Here is an 18,575-nt window from a genome sequence, read left to right as displayed (position 1 = left end):
TCTCTGTAGACTTGGATTGGTGGTTGCAAATTTCCCAAGTTCCTCTTTGTCTTGGAATCACTTGTTTCTCCATTAATTTCTAGAGACAGTTTAGCAGAGTATATCAATCTGGGATGGAAGTTATTTTCTTTCAGGGCTGGGAATATTTTGCTCCAGGCTCTTCTTGACTTGATATTTTGTTTCAAGAAGTCTGCCATTATTCTGATGGGCATTCTTCTATAGGTTATCTGTTTCTTGTCTCTAACAGCTTTTAATATTCTGTTCTTATGTTGAATTTCTGGGATCTTGATTATTATATTCCTGGGTGTAGCTCCGTTTTGGTTGTAGGTGGCTGGAGTTCTGTATGCCTCATACATCAGAATATCATTTCCTTTTCCTATGTTTGGGAAGTTTTCCTTAATTATTTCTGTGAATAGCCTTTGTAGTTCCTTTGTTTGTACCGCTGCTTCTTCATTCACATTCTTTATTCTCAAGTTATAGATCCTTTTGTCGTCTTCTAGCCTTTGTATTGTTACTGCTTGTTTCCTTGTTATTTTTAAAAAGTTTTACCTTTCGTACTCTCACATTGCAAAATTATCCTCCAGTTTAGATAATCTATCCTTAGTTTCTTTGAAGCTGATTTGCCATCTTTCCATAGGGTTTTTAATTTCCTGGTGATCTCTTTGAATCTGCTTCATGTATTTTATATTTTTTTTATATTCTTCATCAAATGGTTCTCTCCTTTGTTTGAGTTCCTCCCTTCTTCTGTCTGTGTCTGACTGAGGGGTGCTTAGTATCTCTTTTATTAATTTTCTTATATCTTGCTCTATTTGGCTAAGTATTTCACTTTTGAACTCATCTATGAGGTCTCAAATATATCTCTTTATGGCCACTGGTGCTGTGTCTTATAGTGCATGTTTGCTGTTCTCATTCTCCTTTGTATTTACCTGTCCTGGGTCAATGTTCTCAGGGTTGGGACCTCGGGACTTTTTGTTGTTGCTTCCTCTTCCCATCTTTTTTGCTTCTTCCAGGAGGCCCCAGTTTTTTTCTTTGTTGGTTACAATTCTTCTGAAACATGCTGGCTAGATGACCCTTCCCACTGCATCATGCTAGTGAGTTGCAGACAGGGACAGGGTATGCTAGCCCCTTCCCTCTGGATCAGTCAAGCACTGTGGCCTGCACTGTATTACTTTGTGTCACCTCCCCTCTGGGTGGCAGCAGCTGGAGTACAGCAACAGCAGCAGCGGTGGACTTTGCGCCACCTCCCCTCCAGGTCAGCAGCGGCAGCAGGGGAGGGGGTGGGGACAGCCAGTGGGCTTGGAGTTGCTCCCAGGCCTACGGCAACAGGTCTCACAGGCAGACTGGAGGCACCGCAGGCAGTAGCTATAGCACAGCAGGACAGGGATCAGTCAAGTTGCTGTGGCGTGCACTGTCAGTCAAACTTCTCTTCCTTGTTATTTTTAAGAGGTCTTTTCTTTCCTGATCACACATTGGAAATCTATCTTAAAGTTTTGAAAGCTAACTTTAGTTTCTGTCAAGACATTTTGCCAGCTTTCAATGGAGTTTTTAATTTCCTGGTAATCTCTTTGGATCTGTTTCAGGTATTCTAGATTTTATGTATATTCTTCACCAAAAGATTCTCTTCCTTTTCTGAGTTCCTCCATTTTTCATTTATGTCTTCTTGAGAGGGGCTTAGCATTTCTTTTATTAATCTTTTTATATCTTGCTTCACTTGGACTAGAATTTCAGTTTTAAGTTCGTCTATGAGGTCACAAAGGTATTTCTTTATGTCCGCTGATGTTGTGGCTAATATTGCACAATTACTGCCCTGGATCTCTTCTGTATTTACCTCTCTTGAACTTATTTTGCCAGGGCCAGCAGCTGGAGGCTTTTTCTTATTTCTTTCTCTTGTCACGTTTCTGGTTTCTTTCAGACAGGTGTATGGTGGAGGTCTCAGGCCCTTTCCATATTGCTTACAGTTTTCCTGAAGCATGCTGGCTGGGGCTTGCGGCCTTCTCCAGTCTGCTGTTATCTGAGGTGCACACAGGGATGATGTGGCCCCTCTCCTCTGAGCCAGTCAACCAGGGAGTGCCTTCAGCATGTTAGTCTGTGCTGTGGCAGACATCACAGGGTCAGGATAGTTTTGTCCCTGGCTATTGGTCCCAACCAGGGGCATAATCCAGCCCAAGCAGGTCCCACCAGTCCTCTGTGGGCCAGGGGCAGCTGACTGGTGCCACTGCGGTTCCGGGTTCAGGCTCATCCTGCCCGACTCCAATATGTCTTCCACACCCACCCACCACGGGACCCAATATCCAGCACTCACCATGAATTAATGCAGTTCTCCACCTTGGCTCCACTCTATGCTGTGCCACATCCTCCCGCCAAGGGCCCGGGACTCACCAACTCCTGTTATCAGCAGCCATGACTTCAGCATGAGTGTGAATCTTCCAACTCCAAGGTGCACCCAGCACAGTGTGGGACAGGTTCCAGCGAGCATGCCTGGTTCCAGCCTTTTGTCCACATTTTTCCTTCCTCTTCCTATTTTTCTTTTTCCTTCAGTTTCCTCCTGGGTTGCAAGAATCCCTCTCCCCTCATCTAGCCCTCTCCATGTTGTCAAATTCCAGCATCTGAGCTGTTTTTCCTATAGAGGCTCTCACCCAGCTACCTTGCAATCCACCATCTTCTTGTTTCTCCTAGATGATTATTCAGGATAGCCTCTTTAATAAGTGGTGTTGGAAAACTTGGCTCTCCACATGCCGAAGACTGAAAATAGACCCATGCATATCACCACGCATGAAACTAAAGACTAGATGGATCAAAGACCTAAACATTAAAACAAAAACACTAAATCTACTGGAAGCAAGGTAAGTATAAACCTTAGAGACATATGGGTAGGCAGAGAATTCATGAATAAAACTCAAATTGCACAGGAAACACTTCAAAGAATCAACAACTGGGATCTCATATTATTGAAATTTTCTGCACGTCAAAAGAAATCACCAACAGAGTGAAAAGAAAACCCACATAATGGGAAAGAATTATAGCCAGTAATCCCTCAGACAAAGGACTTGTATCCAGAACATATAAATAATTGAAAAACATCAATTCCCCCAAATTCAAAGACCCTCTCCAAAAGTGGGCATCTGAAATGAACACACATTTCTCAGATAAAGATATACAAATGGCAAATAAATACATGAAGAAATGTTCACCATCACTGGTCATTCAAGAAATGCAAATTAAAACAGCATTAAGATTTCATCTCACCCTGGAAAGAATAGATGCTATCAAGAAATCAACTGATAGCAAATGTTGGCAAGGCTGTGAGGAAAAAGGAACACTGTTCCACTGTTGGTATGAATGTAGACTGGTGCACCCACTATGGAAATCATTATGGAGATTTCTCAGAAGACTAGGATTGGAAGTTCCATTCAATCCAGCTATTCCCCTCCTTGGTATTTTCCCAGAAAACCTGAAAAAGTCATGTCACAGTGATATATATGCACCCATGTTCATAGCAGCACAATTTGTAATAGCTAAATCTTGGAAACAACCAAAATGCCCATCAACTGCAGTGTGGATGAAAAAGATGTGGTATTTTTATACAATGGAATATTACTCAGCTATAAAACGATGATCTTGAGTCCTTCATAGGTAAATGGAGGCAACTTGAGACTATCCTCATAAGTGAAATAAATAAAACTCATATTTATAAATATCACATTGTGTCTCTAATATAAAAAGTAATAAGAACTGTAGGAATGATAAGACCCAAAATGTGTAATTGCTATTATAAAAAAGAGAGGAAAAGAATGTGCGCTAATGGGTGTAACTGCATGTATGTTTAAAGGGTGGAAAAGAGATGAGCGTATTACTAAGTTTTTGTTGGATTGTTCAACAGAACTGTTTCCATCTCACTATTTGAATGTCCACTTTGTATGCTTTAATTTTGTAACTTGAACAACTATTTCTAGGATGATGGTATGTAATTTATCAATTAGTGATTTCTTAGTGTTTTTTTCTTTTTTTCCTTTGGAATTCTGTATGCTTGCTACCCTTTTTTCTGTTTTGCTTTTTTTTCTCTTTAAATAAAATGTTTTTAAAAATTCCTGTTGTTGTATTATTATTGATTGCTTTTACAAAAGTACCTTATAAAATATAATATATAAAATATTATTCTAGATCTATAAAATATATGTGTTAGAATAAAAGCTAGAATATAGCAATTTTATGCTTTGGTTATTAAAGGGAAAGCTCAAATGTACATAAATGAGTCTCCTTTAAGCTAAAATTAATATTTGACATTTGCCTTTAGAGAAATTTGCTGGTATCACATGCCAGTTTTTCACACTGTAAGTCATTGATATGAGAAAAGGGTATTTTTACTTTAGACTTTTGTACGAATGTCAAGAGGGTTGACATTATGAGCAAAGGGTTTAAAGAGAGGCCTCAGACGTTACTGCTATCTTTGGTTTCTGACTTATTTCTCATCTTCTACGTTCATCATCTCCCCGTTCCGTAAGGAAGAAATGTCATTTCCATCAAAGAAAATCCCATAAAGAAGCGGATGAGAAAATCAGTACTCAGTTTCACAACTCAGTTCACAAGAACACTGTGCTGATTTTTGTCTGATTGCAAAAGAACATTCTTATTGAAATAAATTCTATGGCATTTTTATATCAAACTGATACAGGAAGAGTTTGGCAAAAATGCTACATTGGCCAGCAGTTGTATCTGCAACACAATAAGCACTGAGAACCTGTGTTTGGAGTTTGCACATTTTCCTCCTTTTACTTATTTATCCAAATCTTCACTAGAAATTACCTGAAATTGAGTTTTTGTTCATCCCAAATCTAGAGGGCATGGATGCCTGAAACTGGAGCTAAAAAATTTTAATAGTAATGTGATATTCTAAAGACAATAATGTCATTGATGTTTGCCATAAAAATTATTTGAAGGACTATTCTTTTAATAAGTTTTCTCTAAACCAAGGGCTAGAAAATTAAAACTGTAAGCCAAACCCTCTCCACTGCCTCTTTTTATTTTTTTCTTGTAAATAAATTTTCATTGGAAAATGTCTAAACTTAATCATCTATATACCGCCTCTAGTGACTTTTGTACCACAATGGCAGAGTTTGAGTATTTGGGACAAAAATCTGTATATCCATAAAACGTGAAGTGCCTGCTATCAGGCCCTATCCAGACCAAAATTTCTGCCCTGATCTATGACAATGACATAGTAATGTTTCAGAGGAAAATTTCTCAGGCTCCTGGGAAGTGTTTGGCAGTGAATGGAGAACTGATCAGGGGGATCTGAGAGCTGCTGGTGAATTCGGGGTGACTCTTGAAAAGGATGTTGGTGCTAGAGTTAGGCAAGAGAAATCTGCACCGAGATCAAGATCCCCTTGTTGCAAGTGACTCTCCTGGGCAGTGGCTCTCAAAGGACAGCCAAGTAGTCTCAGGAGCCACGCTGTGTAGAAATGGAGGATAAGAATCTCTCAGCAGTGACTGAGTCAGTGTAGGCATTGAGTGGGCCAAATATTCAGAGAGACCTGAAAATTTGTAGGACAAAAAGAATGCCTTTTCACCTTCATCTTCCAAAACATTACCAGTGCATTTTTCTTAGGATTCATTTTCAATAAACGTGTGTTGCATTAAATTAGATTGGGCATGATCTTTGCACTCAATCTGGGAAAGTATTTAAATTCCAAAAAATAAACATTGTGTTTCTATGTTTAAGGATATAGTAAAGATTATAAGTTTTTGCATTTGCATAAGATCACAAAAATGACAAACCTAGAAACAAGTTAATCATCTATCTTCTTTTTAATGTTTACCTGTTCATCCAAAAATGTTATTTTAAGCACCTAGTATATGCCAGGTTCAGTGCTACATACTACAGAAGCAATGGTGATCAAATAGTTAGGATAGTCCAGAGAAAACAAAATGCATAATGCAAGAACATGACTCGTCACTGTGTGAGGGAATAACAGTGACTGGCACATGCTGTAGAGGTGTGCACGCGTGTTCCTGGCTGTTGTTTATGAAGTACAGACAGTCTTGGCCTTCAGTGCTTTGACTTCACAATTTTTTGACTTGAAAGTAATATGAATTCAACACAAACTATTACAAATTTTGAACATTGATCCTTCCCTGGCCTAATCTACACAGTGTGACCTTGCTGGGCAGGGACAGCTGTCCATAGCCAAGAGAGCAACCGTTGCCTAGCACTGCACTGTGCTGTTAAGTTACAGTGACCAGTAGTTGAGATGGTTTAAATGCATTTCCAACTTACTGTGTTTTCAATTGAGAGTGGGTGTGCCCACTGAGAAGTGTCTGCAGGGCTCTTTACCTGTACCGCTTGAGAAATTGTTCATTTCAGCCATCAGCTTCTAAGGACTACATTAGATACAGTAGAATTCTGCTGATTATATCATAAATCTGTTGTCATCATTATGATTTGTCATTGTAAATTTGTCACTGTGTGTGTGTTTAATTTTATTTTGAAGATAGTAAAACATAACAGCACAAGACAGAACAAAGCCAATGGAGACAATGCAGTGCAATTGGTACAGAACCAGTTACCAGGATAACAGTACCATAGTATATCTTGTTATCTTCACAATAGTTGTGCTTTAAATCAGGAATAACAAAATCAAACCAAAAACAGAACAATATAAAACCTATCAAAACAGAATACTGAATAAAGCAAAACAATTAATCAGAACAAAGCAAAACAGTGAAAACAACGTTTGCCTTCAAAGAGAAGATAGAAGGAAATCCCCCATATTTTCAATATTGCATACAGTCATCTTCCTAAGAGATGATCAGAACTCTGTGTTGTGTGTATTTTTAAAACAGTACTCAACAGGGGCTGGGGATTTAGCGCAGCGGCATAAGCGCCTGTAAGTTCGATCCCCAGTACTGATAAAAAGGAAAAGACAAAGAAAAAACAATACTCAACAATTATATGCCTTAGATTCCTTGGGGGAGATTAAATGCGTAGTAGCATCAGAAATTATCAAAAGCTGTACTCAGAGGAGCAAATAGTATTTGTCTAATTTTGCAATGGCCAATTGCTGAGCCAAATTATTCTGATTGTGATTCCCAAAATCCGAAGGATTAGAAGGAGCATCTTCCGAGGGGCAGGGAGAGGAGAGGTTTGCCCTACGGTGGCCTGAACCCAGGGCCTTCACACTGAGCTACATCTCAGCCCATTTTTATTGTCATGACAACGTTTTCCTGCTTATCAAACTATCCAAGCTGTGTCTGAACCTGAAACCCATCTATCTCAGTCTCCTACAGTACTGGAATTACAGTCCTGCAGCACCACGCTGGCTACCACCTTCTTCACAGACAGAGAAAGTTTCAGATTTAGTTCCAAGCAGGCTACATCTGCTGCTCCATTTAGATTTAGTGTCCTCTTTGAAATCCTTTAAATCTCTCTGGAAGAGAGGCACCAACCCATGTCACTTTAACATAAATTCACCCCACTCTCCTCTGAGTTAGTCAGGGTCCCACCTTGAAAATGAGGCTAAAGAATCCATCAAAGACGAACCCTAACTTATCTGTTTCTGCTTCGTGGAGACTTCCGGTCAAGCATCCCAATGTTATTCAAGCACACAACATTTCTAGTCATCTCAAAGGGAAATGAAATTTTTTCTTGGAAATTCTCATCAGCCAGGTAGGGTGGCCCATGCCTACAATCCTAGCACTCAGGAAACTGGGATTGAGGCAGCACAATCCCAGTGGTTTGAAGTTTGAGGTGGGCTACATAGCAACTTTGAGGCCACCCTGAACTACATAGAGACCCTGCCTCAAAAAACCAAAAATGAAAATGCTGCTTGTATGAGAATCTAAAATAATGTGTGTAGAAACTTCTCTCCCAGGAGGTGGGGTTTAACCCTCATCCTCACCTCTCAAATACAGGCTAGATTTAGAGACTTGTTTCCAAATAATACAGCAGAGAAAGAGGAAGGCCATAGCTCTGCATTAGGGAGGGCGGGCAGGCACTGCCAGGGGGTAGGAGGAAAAATCCAGCACCATCATCACCTCTGAAGGCACCTGGGTATGATTCAGTCCCTCCATTATGTGCAAAGACAGTGCAGAGCCTCTGGGTGTTTATTCCCAAACCTATGCAGCCTAACATCAAGGAAACATCAGGAAAACCCAGGATAGGTGACATTTTCCAGGGTCTCCAGCCACTATTTCTCAAGCCTATCAAGCTTGTGCTCTAAGAAGACCTGACCACTAAATGCAATGTGGTTCCCTGGACTGAATCCTGGGGAGGGAAGAGGAGAATTCTGGTACAATCCAAGTGAAGGCTGAAGTTAAATGAATAGTAATACATTGCCAATTTCCTGTTCTGATAAACACATCATGGAAAGCACTTACTGATAGAACCGGGTGAGGGCTGTGTGGGGTGGCTACATCATCTCTGCAACTTTCTGCAGAGCTAAAATTATCCCCAAAATAAAAAGCTTATTTTAAATGTCTATTCTTATAGAGGTTCGATTCATACTTCAGAAATGATAACAAGAACAGTCACATAGTAGCCATTCATAGTTAAAATAAAGTAAAAAGTATAGATTGAATATCTGAAATTGTGACTAGATTATTGGACACCAAAAACTTTATAGTTCCCTAGTCTACAACACAATTAGAGGTGGACAGAATTTGTTTCATCATTGCATAAACTTATATGCGCTGCTTTCTCATATCCTGGCACATTATTGCCTGAACAAAACAGCAGCAATCCTAATGACTGCTATGAGAATATGCAAAGATGAAACTAAACTACTACACAAATTGTCACCATGCAAGACGGGAGCTTCTACGTGTTCTGTGGTCCTTGCATCACTCAGAAGTCACAATGTAGCAACGCTGAACAGCATCCGAGTGGTCATGGCCTTTGTTACTGTACCAGCAACATGGCCCACACTGACTCTGGGCAGATCATGACTACCCCATGGAGTCAAAGCAGTAGGTGGCCAGGGGAGGTGTGTATTAAGGATCCATCTTTGTGTCTTCTTTTTTTCTGGTAGCCTCAAAATATGCCACATCTCTGATTCCCATTTCTAGCTCCATGCTGCTCCCCTGATGCCCAAATTCAGAGAGCTCCATCGGTTTCATAACTGAACACTTCCAAGGCTCCCCTTCTCTCTCTTCATTCTCCTGGGGTCTTACGTCACTGCCGTGTCCTAGACTCATGTTTAAGATGTACATGCTCGTTTCTCTTTTGGGTGTGACTCCGGCTGCTCTTATTGCTTTTTTGATGTAACTCACCTTCCCTGTCTAAATTGACTCTGATTCATGAACTCCTCTACTGGGTCTTCCTCCTGAAGCCAGCACCAATATCTGACCCCAGGGAGGATGATACAACAACTGGACCCTTTCAAGCCACCAGGAAAGATTCAGACTACTTGAGACAATGCAGTAGAGTCCAAAGAAATCAGTTTTGGAGACAGTTAATCCAGAATCAAATACTTTAACTCTGCTGTTCATTATCTCTATAAACTTGAAGAAGTTATTCAAAACCTCTCCTTCAATCTCCTTATTTTTAAATTAAGGCTGAACACTGATACCTACCTCATAGAACACTTATGAAATTAAGTAACTTGAGAAACTGCTCACCATGACATTTTACACATGATATACATTCAAAACTAAATGGTCATTGTCTGTGTTTTACTCCAGCAAACATCATAAAATAGTTTCCATTAGAACACAGTTAGAAATTCATTTATTTATTGATATTTTCATATTTCAAATCATTCCACAAACACTTTAAAGCTGTTGCACCAAAACTCTAATTTTGGAAGCTGCTATTTTAATAACAGTAACATAACTCTAAATGACGCTGGGGGGAGATTCTAATTCTTTACCGCAAACCAAGCACATTCCATGAATCCCTGAAGGCCTTTTTATACAGTGATAATAAATCAGTAGCACAAAGGAATTACTAAAGTAAACAAAAGCCAGCTTCTTCCTTCTTACCCCATTACTGCTTCTCTTCCTGACATCTAACTCAAGCAAATGGATTAAATACACAATATTTCTCAGAAGAGCCTGGACCTGATGCCCCATGCCTAACATGCTCCGGGCCTGACATACTGGGAAGGCTGAGGCAGAAGAATTTCTTGATCCAGGAAGTCTGAGGCCAGCCTGGATAACATAGAGCACTCTGCCTCAAAAATAAAATGGAAAAAATCTCAGAAACAAGCAGCTTTGACAAATTGCTGGAGTTGCGTATCTTCTCAGACGCAAAGCTCCAGTGAATGGCACTAGAGAGCTCATTCTTTGACGTCAGCCCAGGATTCAATCTAAAGGGGTGAGATTCTCCCCATGAAAATTCACTTGGACTTGCAAGGTGAGGCCCATAACTCAATAGTAGAGCAACTGCCTAGCACGCACAAGGCTGTGGGTTCAATCCTCAGCCTCAGAAAAAAATAAAAAAACTTTCACTTATGTCTTAGTTACTTTCTTGTTGCTGAGACAAAATACTCAACACCCACAAGTTAAAGAAGAGAGGTTTATGTTGGCTCGTAATTTGTCGAGGTTTCAGTGCATTGTCAAATGTTTCCAAGGCAGAGAGACATAGCAGAGGAGAAACAGTCCATGGCATGGCAGACAGAAAGCAACAACAGGATCAAGTGAGTGGGTGGGACATACACTTCCGGGCAGCACCCACAGTGGCCCACCTCTTCCCATCAGGCTTCACCCCTCAACATCACACCCCCATCGGTGGGCCAATCCAGTATCAAACACCCACAATCCAGTCCCCTCCAAAAGCCTCCTGGGGGTGCATGAAGCTTTGGAGGACACTTTATTTTTTTTTAATTTTATTTAAGGAGAAAAGAAAAAAAAGCAGGGAAAGGGTACAAGTTATACAGATTTACAGAAAAGAAATGAACAGTAGGAAATCACTAGTTAATGTATTACATATTGTCATCTTAGAAATAATTGTTCAAGTCACAAAATTAAAGCTTGTAAAGTGGACATTCCATCAATGATACTGCAAACAGTTCTGTTCATTGATCCAATAAAACTCTGTGATATCATTTTCTATCTTATACACTTAAATATACATGCATTTATATAATTTGGAGCACTTTCTTTTCCTCTCTTTTGTACCATGACTATTACACATTTTGGGTTTCATTGCTGGAGGACACTTTAAATATAAGCCATGATACTTTCAGATGAAAAAATACAAAAAGCAAACATTTAAGAGCTGACAGTTGTCAACGGCAGTGTTCTCAAACTCAACTGTTAGAGTTCCAGCAGTTTCCTGATTTCTGTCCTCACCAAGACCAAGATCTGGACCTGAGTAACTCTAATTGATCAACCCACAAGTTATCTATTTGTTTAACCTCAGTTTTTGAATTATTTGAATATATATACAGAGGTATTTCAAATTTAAAACTAGACATTTAGGGATGTGAGATATTTAGCTGCAATGTCTAAAAACTGCTTTGTATGTTTTGTCATTAGAATCCACCAGAGGGCAGAAAGTCCCTCCGCTGAACTTTCTTTAATCTATGAAAAGCAAGTTTGTGCTTACTTTTAAATGCACAGCTAGTTTTATTTCAATCACAGTATTCGTTATTGTGTTTTTACTAAGAGCAAGAGATATACAGTGATTATTGAAAAGAGTTTGGGGACTGCAGCCCTTCCAGGGGGAGAACCAGCAGTGTCTCCTGAGATCCACGCCATGTTGGAACTTAGGACTCTGGGAAGCCAAGCAAGCACCTCCCCTCCCTGGTAAGTGGTGGCAGTGTGGCCCAATGCAGCCCTTCCAGGGGGATAACCAGCAGTGTCTCCTGAGATCCACGCCATGTTGGAACTTAGGACTCTCGGAAGCCAAGCAAGCACCTCCCCTCCCTGGTAAGTGGTGGCAGTGTGGCCCAATGCAGCCCTTCCAGGGGGATAACCAGCAGTGTCTCCTGAGATCCACGCCATGTTGGAACTTAGGACTCTGGGAAGCCAAGCAAGCACTTCCCCTCCCTGGTAAGTGGTGGCAGTGTGGCCCAATGCAGCCCTTCCAGGGGGATAACCAGCAGTGTCTCCTGAGATCCACGCCATGTTGGAACTTAGGACTCTGGGAAGCCAAGCAAGCACCTCCCCTCCCTGGTAAGTGGTGGCAGTGTGGCCCAATGCAGCCCTTCCAGGGGGATAACCAGCAGTGTCTCCTGAGATCCACGCCATGTTGGAACTTAGGACTCTCGGAAGCCAAGCAAGCGCCTCCCCTCCCTGGTAAGTGGTGGCAGTGTGGCCCAATGCAGCCCTTCCAGGGGGATAACCAGCAGTGTCTCCTGAGATCCACGCCATGTTGGAACTTAGGACTCTGGGAAGGCAAGCAAGCACTTCCCCTCCCTGGTAAGTGGTGGCAGTGTGGCCCAATGCAGCCCTTCCAGGGGGATAACCAGCAGTGTCTCCTGAGATCCACGCCATGTTGGAACTTAGGACTCTGGGAAGCCAAGCAAGCACTTCCCCTCCCTGGTAAGTGGTGGCAGTGTGGCCCAATGCAGCCCTTCCAGGGGGAGAACTAGCAGTGTCTCCTGAGATCCACCCTATGTTGGAACTGAGGATGCTGTGAAAGCAAATGACCATCCTGCCTCCCTACTTAGCAATAGTTAACCTACTGCTACATGGCCTAGAGTCAAATATCGCATTTCCCCTATCCTCCTTCCCCTCCTCTCCCCGCCATCTGGCCCATTAGCAAATGGGAACCAGAAATCTGAGCATCTCCTGGGAGGTTGACCATAGCAAATAAGGGGGACTTCCTTCTACCATTTCTTTGAAGGCAAATACTTTTATTACTGTTTTGCTCTTTTCTGATTAATGGTACTGCTGTATTCAGTATTCTGTTTTGATAAGTTTTATAGTATTCTATATTTCATCTCATTTTGATATACGGGATTGAAAGAACAACTATTACAAAGATAACAAAATATACTGTGATACCTATTACTGTTATCCCGGTAACCTGCTGTGAAGTTCTGTACCAATTTCACTGTACAATCTTAGTTGGCTTTATTGTGACTTGTTCTGTTGTATACTTTCAAAAAAAAGATATACAGTGATTATTGAAAAGAGTTTGGGACTGATTAGAAATGGTTTCAAACCTTCCTTTTAAAATTTAGTAACTACTGCTTGTGCATTTGTTTGTTGTTTGTTTGTTTTTTTGTTTTTATAGTACTGAGGACTGAACACAGAGCCCATACACATAAGCTACATCCCAGCCGTGGGGACTATTTTGGAGACAGAATTTACATATACAGGTCAGACTGCCCTCAAAGCCCTTTTAACTTGTTTTGTTTCATTTCATTTTGTTTTGTTTCATTTTCAGACAGCATTTTACTATCTTGTCGAGTTGCCCAGGCTGGGATCAAGCTTGGATCCTCCTGCTTCAGCCTCCCAGAGTTCTGGGATGACACACTTGGGCCTCCACACCCAAGTCCTTGGCTTTATGAAAACCCCTGGCTTTGGATGCTCATGTGTGTCTGATCTTGGGCTAAGGGGCTGGGGGTTGGGGTGGTTATACACCGTGAGTAGAGGGTTGCTGTTCCCTTGGAAAACAGGGAAAGTAAACCTAGTCAGGGTGAGTAGACTGCTCAGGATGACCAAGCTGGGAAGGGCTGAACTCGGGCGTAACTCAATGAGCCTGTGTTTAGTTACAGTTCCATACTGCTTCCTTATATCTACCTGCGTGTGCTCAGGCACCAAGCGCTTCTGAGAAAAACAGCTGTCACATCAGCATAAGACCTCCCCAAAGACAGCACAAAAGGGCTACTGACAAGATGAATAAATAAGGACCAATATGCAATCTGGAAATAATTCCCTTTTGCATTTGTCTAAATGAGCGTTTTTCAAATGATGATGAAAATGCCATGCAATATTAGCAATAAGTCTCATTCTATAATGATTAGCTGAGAAAGATAAGCACAAAATGAGATCTTCTGTGTAACTCTGAGTGTACAATGTTCAGCAGAGACAGAGCTAATCTGGCACATTAGAGCTTACCCCGGGGGTGACCTGGAGACTGGGATGGGATCGGGTGGTTACTGGATCCAGATCACGTCCTGCCTCCGGACTGGAGTGCCAGCCACCTGGATCTGCTCACACTGCAAAAATTGCAATCATCTCTGTACAGTTCTGTCCACATGTTATCAATACTTCAATAGAATTATTAAAAATGAAAGAAGGATCTGCACCTGGAAAACATAATCTTTTTAAGTACATGAGAAATAACTTAGTATTTCATAAGTGTTGAGGTACTATAAACAAACCAAATGAATTCTTAGGACTTGACTCAGTGACACCCCATCTTTTCCCAGATGACATTGTTAAGGTACAAGGTTCCGTTCAGTCCCATCCCGTGTGGATGGGACATAATTGTCACAAAGCTCTTCCTAGTGCCTGGGCACCAAGTCTCAGGCTGGCTTTGGGCTTATTTGCGCTTGCTCCTGTCTGAGTGTGAACACAGTTCTAGCTCTGTCGTTGCTGCTGTGGTCTGTTCTTGGGTTGACTTCTTGCTTCTCTCTTTCCTTCCTCCTTCTTCACCAGTTTCCCAAAATTTGCATGATCTTCCTTTTTCCTCCAGCCTTGCTTCTAATCTCTTCCTCTTCTTCTATTTCTCTATTTTTCCTCAACCCCTTTTAAATTTTCTCTCCTGGGGAAAAAAATCACCATATCGAGGACTTATTTACTGTACACAATTTTCTGGATTTGCTATATAACCACAAATATAGTTCATACGGTTAAAGGCAGCAAATTAATAGTTGCCAAACTTTGTCATTTTCTAGGCTGCGTTTGATGCTATTGTTATTGCTCATTGTCCTACTTTACCAAGGTGACATAGTTATTCTAACAGCTATTCTGTCAGATATACTAAGACTGAGATTGCCTAAGAGTCATAAAATAATACTAGAGACCAGGTCTAAAGAACCAGAGGCTGGATCAACTAGACAGCAACTTCTCATTCCCAATAAACTGAAGAGGTAGGGTCTTGTAACTCTAAAAATCCTACAGAAAATTGGTATAGGTGGTGTTAATCTCAGTCTGATAGATGCCATCTATATCAAACCACTAGCCAGCATCATACTAAATGGACAAAAACTGAAAGCTCTCACTCTGAAATAAGAAACAAGACAAGGATGTCCACTCCCTCCACTCTTACTCAACATTGCTGCGGAAACTAGAGCCAGAGGAATTAGACAGAGAAAGAAATAAAAGGAGAAAGGGTGGATAAAGGAGAAGTTAAATTAGCATTATTTGTGGATGACATGATACTCTCAGAGAAGACCCTAAAAGCTCTACCAAAAAACTTCTAGATTTAATAATCAAATTTAGTAGCATAGCTGGATACAAAGTCAGCACTCAAAAATTGATAGCATTCCAGTATACAAATAACAAGCTCACTGAGAGAGAAATCAGGGAAATAACACCTTTGGAAACAGCATTCAAAAAAATGAAATACCTAGGAATCAGTCTGACCAATGAAGTGAAAGACCTCTACATTGAAAACCACAGTACTCTGAAAAAGGAGACTGAAGAGGATCTTGGAAAATAAAGGCTTTCCTTGGTCTTGTGTAGGAAGAATCAATATAGTGAAATGGCCATACTTCCAAAATTGTTACACAGGTTTAATGCAATTCCTATTTAAAATTTTCCAGTAGAATATCTCCCATAATTAGAGATAACCATCCTAAAATTCACTCTGAACCAGAAGAAATCTAGAATAGCAAAGGCAACTCTGGCCAACAAAGGCATGGGAGGAGGCATCACAATACCTGACTTGAAATTATATTACAAAGCTGCTCTGATAAAAACAGTATGGTACTGCAAAAAAACAGATGTGAGGATCAATGGAACAGATTAGAAGATGCAGAAAAAACTCGAAACACACTGATACATTTTGTGTTCCACAAAGAACCCAAACAACTCCACTGGAAGAAAGACAGCCTCTTTAATAAGTGGTGTCCAAAAAGACTGGCTCACCACATGCTGAAGATTAAACTTAGACCCATATCTTTCAACATTCACTAAACCAAAATCAACACCAACACAGAAACGTTAAATCTGCTAGACTAGATAGAACTCTCAAAGATACTAGTGTAAGAAAAATTTTATGAATAAAACCCAGTCACTCAGAGACAGCTCACTGTGTGGGAAAAACATTTTCACCAGACATTCCTGAGACAAATGCCCAATATCCAGCAAATATAAAAAATTAAAAGATATTGGATCCCCCATGTTTAAAGATCCAATTCAAAAATGGGCATCTAAAGTTAATAGGCACTTCTCAGATGCAGAAGTAGAAATGGCTAATAAATGTTTTTAAAATGTTTAATAAGTGTTTTTAAAATGTTCAACATCACTGCTCGGGGACCACACATCATAGATTGAGTCTAGGCAACTCCAAAGCTGCTCTCACCCTGCCCTTGAGCCATGAAACACCCTGTTCTTTTCTTGTCACAGCTGGAAGCCCCAGGGCTAGTGACAAGGTAAGACCTGCTAAAAATGATACGGCACTTGGGGAATGACAGTTTTCTTATTGCCCCCGCTCCCCCTGCACCGTGCTCTTGTCCTTGTCCTCATGAGAATGGTTTGTCCTTATTAGCCCACTATGGCCACCATTACTGTCCCCAGAAGCACCAAGCCCCCTACCCACTGTCCTTGGCTTGGATGTAATGAATGAACACCACGGTTCTGGGCGCCTGTGCACAGCTGCTCACCCCACATCCACGCTCCTGCTCTTTCTTCGCACTACGTGCTGTAACTCTGAATAGGATATTAGGGACTCACTGATGGGTCCCTAACAACTGGTACCACGGAAAGGGGTAATCACTGCTCATTTGAAAGATGGAAATTAAAACAACACTGAAATTCCATCTTATTCTAGAAATAATGGCTATTATCAAGAAGTCAGCCAATACCAAATGCTGGTGGGGCTCTGGGGATAAAGGAATGCTTGTCCACGGTTGGTGGCAGTGCAGACTGGTGCAACCACTGTAAAAATCAGTGTGTAACCCTCAAGAAACTAGGAATAAAGGGTCCACTTGATCCAGCTATTCTCCTTCTTGGAGTTTTTCCAAAAGAATTAAAAGTATCAGACCTGTGTGATACAGGCACACGTGTTTAGAGCAGCACACTTTGTAACAGCTAAATCCTGGAAATAGCCCAAGTGCCCATCAACCAGTGAATGGATAAAGAAGACGTGCCGTTGTATATACACTGGAGTATGACTCTGGCATAAAGAAGGATGAGCTGGAGACATTTCTGCGTAAACAGACGGACCTTGAGACAATCCTGCTAAGTGAAATATCACATGGTTTCCCTGGTGTGGGAAACTACAAGTGTAAGGAGGAACCAAAATACATACTAGATGCTGGGAAATAGGAACAAAATGTTCGAATGAGAAGAACAAGGGAGGGAGAGGGAGAAAGGAAAAAAGGGGTAACAGAAAAAAGAACAGAAGAAAAATGGAAACAAAGTTCTATAAATAAGGAGGGAAAGAAAACTGAAGGGACAGGAGGGAATTGGAAGAAAGAAGAAGCCAGATAAACCACGAGCAGGTGCACAGTCCCTCTGATGCATGCTATCACTATGTGTATCTAAAATGTACCAGCCACGTAAAAGGAAAAATAGTGAATGTATTATTTAAAAAGAAAGAAAGAAAATTAATTTTAAAAGACGAGACTCCGTCTAACTGATTCAGAAGAAAGTCTACTTTCAGGTTCTGGAGTGACACTTTGAATGACCAATTAAAATACATGTTTTAAAACCGTCCTGTGATAAGCCCTGTTGATATTTGCTTAAGAGATGCATTGTTCCGTGTCCACCATTTGGTCAGCAACAGGGACAAGATAGAGGTGGCAGGAAGTCAGTCTTCTGCTGACAAATGTGTTCTGTAAAGAGATATCTGGAGATGGGTACAGTGGCACATGCCTGTAAGCTGTTACTGGGGAGGCTGAGGCAGGAGGGTCACAAGTTCGAGGCCATCCTGAGCAACTGATGAGACCCCGTGTAAGAAGTGCAAGGGCTGGGATTGTAGCTCCGTGACAGAGCACGCGCTGGGCTAGTGTAGGAGATGCCCTGGGCTCAGTCCTAGTACTACAATAAACAAACAGAGCCTATGCAGTTCCCCCAGCAGATCCTTCCCCGTCCAGACAGTCAGTGGAAACAAATGATATCATCACTTATGTAAAATCCCCTCACTCCGAAGAGGCAAGAAAGTCACAAATTCAAGGTCATTCTCAGGTACATAGGAAATTCCTGACCAGATTGGATGACTGATCTAAAACCATAAAAAGATGAAAGGTACATTAAATTAAACAAAGTCCAAATGTTACTCAGAAGTCAATAGCAGTTTTAAAGCCAAAGAGAGCTCAAAATATTGTAATTTAACTGGCACAATATTTTAAAGTTTTTCTAGGGCTGGGGATGTGGCTCAATGGTAAAGCACTGCGTTCAAATCCCAGCACCACCCAAAAAACAAAAATTTTTGTGTGTCAAGATTTGGCAATCAAAATGTTCCCCCATAAAAGTTCATATTCAAACTCCCCTAGAGAAATCCAAAGGAAGCCTGTATT

This window comes from Cavia porcellus, unplaced genomic scaffold (assembly GCF_034190915.1).
Source record: "Cavia porcellus strain 051 isolate PalLab524CR breed Dunkin Hartley unplaced genomic scaffold, mCavPor4.1 scaffold_11, whole genome shotgun sequence".
Taxonomy (NCBI): domain Eukaryota; kingdom Metazoa; phylum Chordata; class Mammalia; order Rodentia; family Caviidae; genus Cavia; species Cavia porcellus.
This window is presented reverse-complemented; position numbering follows the sequence as displayed.